Here is a 12315-nt window from a genome sequence, read left to right on the forward strand (position 1 = left end):
AGAGCACAATGCTCAAGGCAGACGTTTCTTTACTAGTTAAGCTAAACTGCTGTTTGTTTTTAAGAAGGCTTCAGGAATATTTGTGGTTTAAGGTTTAATCGTTAAACCTTAAGTTTGGGGGGTTCATCCAGCCCCAATGGCTACAGAAAGTCTGAATTGCATGAGAATTTGAAATTCTGTTCTGCACTTCCTCCCATTTGATCAGAATTTTTCTATAAAATCTTTGATCAAAATGTTCAGTAATGGTAACCAGGCACCATCCAGTTCTGACTTCATGGCAAAAAGGGCAGTCGATGATGGAGACAATTAATCATAGAGTCTGACTCTCTTTCCTCTGTGGCTCCAGGTGAATAAAGACCAATTGTTGTACCTCAGATGGTACTTCACAAGCGTTTAAGACTCCAGGCACTATGCATCAAACTAGATGGTAGAACAGAAGCACTAAACAATATTAGGTCATTTAACTGGGTCGTCCCATGGAACTATGACCCTAAACCTCAAAACCAATAAGCCAGATCCCGTAGTGTGTTTGATTGTACATAAGCAGTCTCAGCTGCTTCTCTTTTTGTTGTTGTTGTTGTAAATGTGTATTTTATCGTCTTGGTGGCTATTGCAAATGGTATTGATTCCGTGATTTGCCTTTTGAAGTTCTCTTTGTTGGTGTAGAGGAATCCATCTGACTTTCGTATGTTCATCATGTATCGTGACACTGCTGAAATCGTCTATAGTTATAGTAGTTTTCTTGTGGGTTTTGGGGGCGTTTCTGTGTGTAAGATTATATCATCTGCAAATAGGGATACTTTTACTTCTTCCTTACTGTGATGGTTAAGATTGCGTGTCAACTTGGTTGGGACATTACTTTCAGTGTTTATATGTCATCACCCCCATGATGTCATCTGCTGTGAGTAGTCAATCAGTTGAAAGGGAGTTGCCTTGGGTGTGTGGCCTGCAGCTGAATATAAATGCGATCTTCTGATTTTGCCTGCTCTGGATCCTGTTTGTCTGACCTCCAGTTCTTGGGACTTGAGCTGGCAGCTTATCTGCCCATCTTGGGATTTGTCCGTCTTCACAGCATGTGAGCAAGAGCCCTGCTCTCTGACCTGCCAATCTTTGGCTCACCAACCCCTGTGGCTACGTGAATCAGGAGAAGCCTCTATCTTGACCCTCGGACTTGGGACGTTCCAACTTCTACAATCATGTGAGCCGTTTTCTTGATGTAAATCTCTCTCTGTATATACATTTATACATGTCACTGGTTTTGCTTCTCTAATAAAAAAAAAATATACATATATATATATTTTATATTTTTATTAGAGAACCCAGCCTAAGACGTTTGGTATTGAGAGTGATTCTAGGGAAACAAAATTGTAAGGATGAGTTTTCTAAATTGGTTTTCAAGTCTGGTTAGTCTTAAAGGTGTTGATGACTCTGCTTCCAGCAGTAAGAGGTAATTGCTAATCCATGAGGCAGATGCTTTACAGGACAATGCTGAATGTTCTCAAAACAATCCCACAATACCAATTCTGGGTTCTTGACATATAACTAGACTTAAGTCCTAGTGAGCCCCAAAAGGTGAAGTTCAAAAAGTGACCCACTTTTCTAATATGTACAAACAGATAACTGGGAAATATGTGTGGGAATGGCTATTAAGACTGTGGGATAACAGTGCAAGGAACATAAAGATGGATCTATCTGAGTTCATGGATATAGGTCCACCAAACACAGGTTCTTCATTCAATGTTTCAGCTCAAAAAGCTAGGAAAGGATCTGTTGAAGCACGGATTATGCAGTGGCCTACACTAAATCAAGTTGAAGTACCAGATCTGCCTTGGTACACTGTAGAAGAAGGTATCCAAAGGCTTAGGAAAATTGGCATGTAAGAGTGGATTTATCAGGTTAGACCCACAGACCGCATGTGGAATGCCCAGAGGGCACACATTCTACCATGACTCTGAGGAACAAATTTGTGAATGGAGCTTCAGCATACTTGAAGACTGCTGTGATTGCTATGTTATGTAAATCAGATTTGAAAGTGAGAACTGCCCTAAGTGAATTAAGACACTTAACAACAATGGAGCTGATTGGACCCCATGGTATTAGGGGCCAAGTGGCAGCATTCAATCCACAAAGACAAGGTGGGCATGGTTAACAGTATTGCACAGCTGAATCAAAGCAGTAATCAGAATAGTCTGACTCCTGTGGACTTACGGTACTGGCTAATCATGGTGTCCCTAGGAGTGAAATAGATAGGAAATCTACTCAATATTTACTTGATCTGTACAAACAGATGAATTCTAGGTCAGGTGAACAGCAGTCTAACTTGAATCTCCAGAAAAGAGAGTCACAATACCTCAATCAATTCCCAGACTTGAGCGAGTTAAAATACCCACAACCCCTTGAATGAAGGGGAGGCCAGGTCCCTTTGAGGAAGGACTCCAGTACACTGTGAAAAACTTACACAGTTAAATGTTCTTTCAGCCTTTCCCAAAGGGATCTAAGGCCTTTTACAAGAGTGACTGTTCACTGGGGAAAAAGAAATAATCAGAATTTTCAAGGATTACAGGATTCTGGCTCTGAACTGACACTAATTCCAGGAGACCCAAAACATCACTGTGGCCTACCAGTCAGAGTGGGGGCATATGAAGGTCAGGCTATTAATGCAGTCTTGGCTCTTGTCTGTTTCACAGTAGGACGAGTGGGTCCCCAAACCCATCCTCTAGTGATTTCCCCAGGTCCAGAATGTATAATTGGAATAGATATACTCAGCAACTGGCAGAACCTACACATTGGATCCCTGATAAATGGAGTAAGGGCTATTATTGTGGGAAAAGCCAAGTCGAAGCCATTAGAACTGCCACTACCTAGGAAAACAGTAAACCAAAAGCAATGCTGCATTCCCCGAGGGTTTGCAGAGATTACTGTCACCATATAGAACTTGAAGGATGCAGGGATGGTGATTCCCACCACATTGCCATTCATCTCACCTATTTGGCCTGTGCAAAAAAACACATGGAACTTGGAGATGACAGTAGATTATTGAAAACTTAACCAGATGGTGACTCCAATTGCACCTGCTGTTCCAGATGTAGCTTCATTGCTTGAGCAAATTAATACATATCCTGATACCAGGTATGCACTATTGATCCATCTAGTGCCTTTTTCTCTATACCTGTTTTGCAGGACCAGCAGAAGCAGTTTGCCTTCAGCTGGCAAGGCCAGAAATACACCTTCAGTTGCCTACCTGAGGGCTACATCAACTGTCCAGCCCTATGTCATAATTTAGTCCACAGGGAACTTGATCACCTTTCTCTTCTGCAAGACTTCACACTGGTCCACTACACTGATGACATTATGCTGATTGGACCTAGTAAGGAAGAAGTGTCAATGACTCTGGACTTATTGGTAAAACATCGGTGTGTTAGAGGGTGCGAAGTTAATCCCACAAAAATTCAGGCACCTTCCACCTCAGTGAAATTTCTAGAGGTCCAGTAGTGTGGGGCATGTTGAGATATTCCTTCTAAAGTGAAGCTTGAGATCTTATATCTGGCTGTTCCCACAACTAAAAGGAGGCATAACATTTGGTAGGCCTCTTTGGATTTTGGAGGCAACATATTCCTCATTTGGGTGTGTTACTCCAGCCTATTTATCAAGTGACTCAAAAAGCTACTGGTTTTGAGTGGGACCAAGAACAAGAGAAGGCTCTGTAACAGGTTCAAGCTGCTGCGCAAGCCACTCTGCCACTTGGGCCATATGATCCAGCTGATCCAACGGTGCTTGAAGAGTCAGTGACAGATAGACATGCTGCTTGGAACCTTCAGCAAGCCCCTATTAGTGAATCACAGCACAGATCCTTAGGATATTGGAACAAAGCGCTGCCATCCTCTGCAGATAACTGTTCTTCTTTTGAGAAAAAGCTTTTGGCTTGTTACTTGGCATTAGCAGAGACTGAACACTTAACCATAGGACACCAAATCAACATGCAGCCTGAGCTGCCCATCATGAACTGGGTGTTGTCTGATCCACAGAGTTATAAAGTTGCATGTGTACAGTAGCATTCCATCATTAAATAGAAGATCGGGCCTGACCAGGACCAGAAGGCACAAGTAAGTTGCATGAGAAAGTAGCCCAAATGCCCATAGTCTCCAGTCCTGTCACATTACCTTCTGTCTCCCAGTCTGCACCTATGGCCTCACAGGGAGTTCCTTGTGATCAGTTGACTGAGGAAGAGAAAGCTCATGCCCAGTTTACAAATGGTTCTGCGCGATATGCAGGCACCACTTGAAAGTGGACAGTGGCAGCACTACAGCCCCTTCCTGGGACTTTCTTGAAGGACAGTGGTGAATGAAAATCCACCCAATGAGCAGAATGTGGAGCATTGCACCTGGTTGTTCACTGCTTGGAAGGAGAAACGGCCAGATTTGCGATCGTATACTGATTCATGGGCTGTGACAAATGGTTTGGCTGGATGGTCAGGGATTTGGAAGGAACATGATTGGAAAATCAGAGACAAGGATTTATGGGGAAAAGGTATGTGGATCGACCTCTCCGAATGGGCCAAAGAAGTAAAGATAGTTGTATATCATTTGAATTCTCACCAAAGGGTGACCTCAGCGGAGGATGACTTTAACAATCAAGTGGATAGGGTGACACGTTCTGTGGAAACCAGTCATCCTCTTTCCCCAGCTACTCCTGTCATCGCTCAATGGGCTCATGAACAGAGTGGCCACGGTGGTAGTGATAGAGGTTATGCATGGGCCAGCAACATGGACTACCCACCAAGGCTGACTTGGCTACAGCCACTGCTGAGTGCCCAATCTGCCAGCAGCAGAGACCAACACTGAGTCCCCGATATGGCACCAACCCTTGAGGTAATCAGCCAGCAGCCTGGTGGCAAGTCGATTACATTGGGCCACTTTCATCATGGGAAGGACAATGTTTTGTCCTTACTGGAATAGACAGTTACTCTGGATATGGATTTTTCATCACTGCATGCAATGCTTCTGCCAAAACTACAATCTGTGGACTTACAGAATGCCTTATCCACTGTCATGGTATCCCACACAGCATTGCCTCTCATCAAGGGACTCACTTCACAGCAAATGAAGTGTGTCAGTGGGTCCCTGTTCATGGAATTCACTGGTCTTACCATGTTCCTCATCTTTCTGAAGCATCTGGCTTGAGAGAACATTGGAATGGCCTCCTAAAGATACAATTATAGTGCCAGTTAGGTGGCAATATCCTGCAGGGTTAGGGCAATGTTCTCCAGGAGGCTGTATATGCTCTAAACCAGTGTCCAATATATGGTGCTATTTCTCCTATAGCCAGGATTCATGGGTCCAGGAATCAAGGGGTGGCAATGGGAGTGGCACCACTAACTACTACCCCTACTGACCCACTGGCCCACCCGCCAGATTTTTGCTTCTTGTCCCTGTGACCTTATGCTTTGTAGATCTGGCGGTCTTAGTTTCAAAGGGAGGAATGCTCCCACCTGGAGACACATCACCCTTTACATTGAACTGGAAGCTAAGAATGCCACCTGGCCACTTTGGGCTCCTTATGCCTCTGGATCAACAGGCAAAGAAGTGAGTTACCATACTGGCTGGTGTGATTGATTCTGATTACCAAGACTACGGATTGATGTTACATAATGGACGTAAAGAACAGTATGTTTGGAACGCAGAAGATCCCTTAGGACATCTCTTAGTACTACCATGCCCTGTGATTAAGGTCAATGGAAAACTACAGCAACCCAATTCTGACATGATCACTAATGGCCCAGAACCTTCAGGAATGAAGGTTTGGGTCACCCCACCAGGTAAAAAACCACAGCAGCTGAGGTGCTTGCTGAGGGCAAACGGAATACAGAATGGGTGGTGGAAGAAGGTACTTCTAAATACCAGTTATAGCCACGTGACTAGTTGCAGAAATGAGGACTGTAATTATTATGAGTATTTCTGCTTTACATGTGTGCATCAAATATTTCTTGTTTTCTTCACTTATAAAATATAAGATGTAAAAGGGGCTAGTGCATTTTTGGTTATACGCCTGTTAGTTGTATCATGTTAGGTGCAAGTAGGACTTTGTAATTGTCTTTATTCGGAGATTATGTATGGTTTGGGGAGATGTGTACAGGTGCCAAGTTGACAAGGGGTGGACTGTGGTGGTTAAGATTGTGTGTCAACTTGGCTGGGCTATGATTCTCAGTGTTTATATGTGATCACTCCCATGATGGCATCTGCTTTGAGTACCAATTAGTTGAAAGGGAATTTTCTTGGGCTTGTGGCCTGCGTCTGAACATAAGTGCATGTCCTGGCTTTTGCTTATTCTTCATCATGCAGCTGCCTCCTGTTTGTCTGACCTCTGGTTCTTGGGACTTGAGCTGGCAGCTTATCTGCCAGTCTTGGGATTTGTCAATCTTACTTGTTTTTCTTCACAGCCTGTGAGCAAGACCCCTGCTCTCCCACTTGCCAATCTTGGGTTTGCCAGCCCCGGTGGCTACGTGAATCAGGAGAAGCATCTGTCCTGATCCACGGAATAGGGACCATCCATTCTCTACAATCACATGAGCTGTTTTTTTTTTTTTTTTTTGCTATAAATCTCTCTATATATATTTCGCTCATTTTGCTTCTCTAAAGAACCCAGCTTAAACCACTTACCAATTTGGATGCCATTTATTTCTTTTTCTTGCCTTATTGCTCTGGCTAGGACCTCTAGCACAATGCCAAATAAAAGTGGTGATTAAGGGCATTCTTGTCTGGTTCTCGTTCTCAAGGGGAATGCTTTCAGACGTTCTCCATTTAGGTGATGTTGGCTGTTGGCTTTGTATAAATGTCCTTTATTATGTTGGGGAATTTCCCTTCTATTCCTATTTTGCTGAGAGTTTTTATCATGCATGGGTGCTGGACTTTGTCAAATGCCTTTTCTGCATCAATTGATAAGACCACGTGGTTCTTATGAGTGATGTTTTTGTTATGTCCTAGCATTTTTCTCCACTAGGAAACAAACATTTGTTTCTTCCTTTTTAAAAAATAATGTGTCTTAGTTATCTAGTGGTGCTATAACAGAAATACCACAAATGGATGGATTTAACAAACAGAAGTTTATTTGCTTAAAGTCTAGTAGGCTAGAAGTCCAAATTCAGGGCACCAGCTCCAGGGGAAGGCTTTCTCTCTGTCAGCTCTGGAGGAAGGTCCTTATCATCAGTCTTCCCCTGGTCTAGGAGCTTCTCAGTACGGAAACCCCAGCTCCAAAGGATGCATTCTGCTCCCAGAGGTGCTTTCTCGGTTGTATGAGGTTCCCATGTCTCTCTGCTCAATTCTGTCTTCTATATCTCAGAAAAGATTGGCTTCAGACACCATCTAATCTTGTGAATTAAGTCGTGCCTCATCAACATAACAGCCACTAGTCCCATCTTACTGACATCCTAGAGACAGGATTTACAACACATAGGAAAATTACATCAGATGACAGAACGGTGGACAATCACACAATACTGCAGTCATGGCCTAGTCAAACTGATACACATATTTTTGGGGGACACAATTCAATCCATGCCACAAAGTTTCTTCATTTCTTTGAAGTATAACATACTTAGAGTAAAGTTCATAAAGTACACTACATTTAAGAATGCAGCTATTATGTATACACGCGTAAGCACCATTCAGATCAGGATATATGCTACTGATTGCTGATGCAACAATGAAAGTCCAAGAACAAGTTACAAGAGATGCAAATGTACACCATACACAAGATTTCCCAGTAATCTGTGTGTGTGTGTGTGTGCATGTGATTCTAAAGCATGTCCAAAACTAATTTTTTTGGTGAGGAAGCCAGCATACTGTTCTAGTTTACCAGGTAGTAAATTCAAGTTCAGACAATTTTTCATCCTCCACATGCTGGTCATCTGCAATACAAATTATTTTTATTCACTTTGAGACAACTTTTGGTTAACAAGATGCTAGTTTACTTATTTTTCTCAGGCATGTGATACCTCCCTGCAATAGTTTAAGTAGGATCTTAGACAAGTGAAAGGTATCTCTGCCATGAAATAAAGTCACTTCTACATCAAGTTTCTTTACCCTCTGACTCCTAACTATCTTCAGCTCAGCTACTTTAAAAATAGTCACCAGATAGAGATTTTCCTTACCTTCCCTCTGGGTCCTGGTAGCTGCTCAAGACTCCGCAACAACTTCCCATGACAGGGTAATGGAAACAACTTACCACCAGGGATTTGAACATAATTCCAACAAGTTCTTTGCCACTGCATAAACAGCATCGCCTGTCCTCCGTTGTCCAATCATTTCCTTTTAAAGTCTCACCAGAAGCACACTTAACATCCACATTTCTAGTAACATTCTGTTGCTGGGGCCATATGTATTCTCTAAGACGATAGACTTTCTCTATGGATCTCCTCATACTGAATAAAAAAAAAAAATGAACAGAAACAACAAGCTATTGTTGTTAGCCATTGTTAAGTTGGAGTTCGCTGGGTGAGGTTATCAAATAATCTACAAGTTTCGATTACCTGATATTAAAGTGTCTCTTTATGGACATAAAAATGAATCTATTAGATAAGGAAACATGAATTAACTGTGTGAATTGTAAGAGTTTTAACTCTAACTTTATTCACATTTTATGCTAATATTCAAAAAACATTATGAAGAGAGTTTTTAAAATTCTAAGCGTGATTTGTACCTGTTAGCTGGAATGGGGGAATCTCTAGCCAGAAAAAAAAAAAAAGTGTTTTTGAAATTGTCTCCTCTAGAACTTTTAAAAATAATTAGTAGACTTTATTCTTTTCTATAATGTAGATTTACAGAATAATTGAGCAGATAGTGCATACAGTACTACACTCTAATACCCACCTCCCATTACCCCACCTCCTATACCCCCTATTGTTAATATCTTGCATTAGTGTGGTACATTTGCTACAATCAATGAACGAATATTAATACGTTACTACTAACCATAATCCATACTTTACATTGTTGTTACATGCCGTTGAGTCGATTCTGACTCATAGTGACCCTATAGGACAGAGTAGAACTGCCTCATAGGGTTTCCAAGGTGTGGCTGATGGATTCTAACTGCCAACAGTCTGGTTAGCATCAAAGCTTTTAACCACTGTACCACAAGGGCTTTGTTTTACATTAAGGTTCCTTTTTTGTGTTATACAGTTCTGTGGGTTTTGACAAACGTACAATGTAGTATATCCACCATCTTACAGAAAGAATTACATCTCCTCAAAATTTGTGTTGTAAATGCAAACCTCTATGCCTGTGGTTATAATCTCATTTGGAAATGGATTGTCTTTGTTATGTTAATGAGGCAGGATTACTGTAGAGTGTGTCTTGAGCCAATCTGTTACAAGATATAAAAGGAGAAGATTAAGCAAGCAGAGATGGGGGAAGATAGATGCCAAGCCATGTAGCTTGGAACCAAGGAAACAGGAAACAGAAGCGGAAGAGACAAGGACCTTCCCCCAGAGTGGACAGAGAGAAAGACTTCACCTAAAGCCAGCACTCTGAATTCAGACTTTCAGCCTCCCAAAGTGTGCGAAAATAAATATCTGTTTGTTAAAGCCATCCACTTGTGATATTTTTGTTACAGAAGCACTAGATAACTAAGAATTTGGTATCAAGAAGTGGGCGTACTGCTGTAACTTTTTTTTTTTTTTTTTAGTACTGCTGTAACAGATACCTAAAATGTGGAAGTGGTTTTGGAATTGGGTAGTGGGTAGAAGCTGGAAGATATTTTAGGTGCTTAACAGTAAAACTAGATTACCTTGAAGATACTGTTGGTAGAATTATGGACATCAAAGGGCATTTTCTTCTGAAGGCTCAGAAGAAAGAGGAAATCTGTAGAGCAAGTCTCTATTGTCTTAGAGACTTGTGGTGCCAGCAACAGAATATTCTTAGAAGTGTGGAAGTTGATTCAGAAGAGGGTACAGAACGTGTGATATCACTGATGATATCAGATGAATCTTGGCTGAAAGTAGAATATATAAGAACAATGTTTACCTGTGTTTTGTTGACTATGCAAAAACAATAGACTGTGTGGATCAAAACAAATTCTGGATAACATTGTGAAGAATGGGAATCCCAGAACACTAAATTGTGCTCATGCAGAACCTGTACATAGAAAAAAGTGCTGTCATTTGAACAGAACCAGAGGATACTGCATGGTTTAAAATCAGGAAAGGTGTGTGTGAGGGTTGTATCGTTTCACCATACTCATTTAATCTGTATGTTAAGCAAATAAACCAAGAAGCTGGACTATATGAAGAAGAACGTGGCATCAGGATTGGAGGAAGACTCATTAACAACCTGTAGGTAATATGTGGATGACACAACCTTGTTTGCTGAAAGCAAAGAAGACTTGAAGCACTTACTAATGGCCACACTTCCAACGAAATTCCCCTTCCAACTGATTGGCTGCCCACATCAGATCATAAAATGGGGGATGATTACATAATGTCTGCCAAACCACTGAGAGTCATGGCCTAGCCAGGTTGGCAAATAACATTAATCACCACATGCAGTTTTGAAATTAGTCACAAATATTCAACAGTTACTTACTTGTATTCAGAAGTATTAAGGTATTCCTAAAAACTGTTTTCCAAGTATTAATTGATTGATGGAGCCCTGGTTAGCAGTGGTTAAGAGCTTGGCTGCTAACCAAAAAGGTCAGCAGTTTGAATCCACCAGCTGCTCCTTGGAAACCCTATTGGGCAGCTCTACTCTATACTATAAGGTCACTATGAGTCGGAATTGACTTGACGGCAATGGGTTTTTTTGATTTGATTATGTAGGATGGAGTCTATCACTGCCCTTCTTAAAGATTAGCTTTTATTTTTTTGTGAAACTTCTCATCCCTTTTCTTGAACAAAAGTTATCAAATTTGTTAATAGTTTAATATCAGAAAGTTTTTGTGTCTAAATTTTAAATTAGCTTCCAAATATTAGATAATTTTTTTCTGTGCCACTCTGCAACTCCACATCCTTCCATCTTTAAATCCAATCTACTGATTTCTGCTACCTCCATTGCTACCACCCTATATGAGGCTACATCAACAACTCTTGCCCAGACTACTGCAACAACTTCCCAAATACATTCTACTCTTGCTGCCCACTAGTCATTTTCCACAAAGTGGTTTGAGAGATCTGCTTAAAATTTACATCAGATCATATCAGACTTTCATTTAAAACCCTATTTATGGCTTCTGAACACATTAGAATAAAATCCATACTCTTTAGCATAGTTTACAACCCCAACATGAACCTACTCCCACCTAGTTCTTTACCTTCACCTGGCGTCACCCTTTCCTTTGATCCAGTACCCTCCACTCCTATCTGCCTTCTTCCTACCCCCAGGAAAAGTTTAGTTCTTGCTTTCCCTGCTGCCCAGAACATCATTCACCTAGGTTTTCTAATGATGGTTCTTTAGCAGATCTCAATTTAAGTGCCACTTCCTCAAAAAGATCTTCCAGATCCTTAATGTAGGTCTCCATTGTCATTCTCTATAATGGCACTCCGTTTTGGTCCTGTCTAGGACTCAAGCGTAATTATTTTATTCATTTTTTTGATTCCATGTTGATTGGCTCTTTCTAGTCTAGTAAAGACTATACATTTCATGAGGGCAATGACTAAATCTGTCTTATTCACAGATATATCCCCAGCATTTATCATAATGCCTGGCATAACTTAGATGCTAAATTAATATTTGTGTAATTAATTAACAGCAACTATCTTAACAAAAGTTCCACACTATGTTAATAACAATGACTAATTTTTGTTACCACAGCAAAATATCAGTTGGTGAAATTTTCTCTCATTAAGTTTGATTACAAATTCTGTTTTCTTTATTACATTTAAGAATGATAATTTGATCTAAAATTATTTCCTTTCTACTATACAGGTTGCATTTCAAAAGCATTTTTCACAAAAAACTATTTTCTCCCATTTCACATGATGAATAAGTATGTCTAGTGTTTTTATCTCCCTAGCCGTTAAAAGAATCCAACTATACCAAGGGTGGATCCTTGGATTTGGTTTCTTACTCATGTTTTAGTAACAGAAGGAAGTCAAAAATGTAATCATTCGTATAACTACATACTACTCTCCGAGTAGCATGGGGTCGCTGTGGATTGAAATCGGCTCAACAGCAGTGGGTTTTCCTTTTTTTTTTTTTACTCTCTAAAAACATCTCTCCTTACAATCCTTTTACCTATCTGAGCCCTGGCGGTGCGGTGGTTATGCACTTGATGGCTAACCAAAAGGTCGGAAGTTAAAATTCACCAGTTATTCCGCAGGAGGAA

General features: G+C 40.9%; 1 pseudogene; it reads left to right on the forward strand.

Moving 5' to 3' along the window:
• The first annotated feature begins 1682 nt into the window (after positions 1–1682).
• On the forward strand, positions 1683–5939 carry LOC135228547 (uncharacterized; annotated as a pseudogene).
• Positions 5940–12315: the final 6376 nt, after the last annotated feature.

This window comes from Loxodonta africana, chromosome 23 (genome assembly GCF_030014295.1).
Source record: "Loxodonta africana isolate mLoxAfr1 chromosome 23, mLoxAfr1.hap2, whole genome shotgun sequence".
NCBI classification, from domain to species: Eukaryota; Metazoa; Chordata; class Mammalia; order Proboscidea; family Elephantidae; genus Loxodonta; species Loxodonta africana.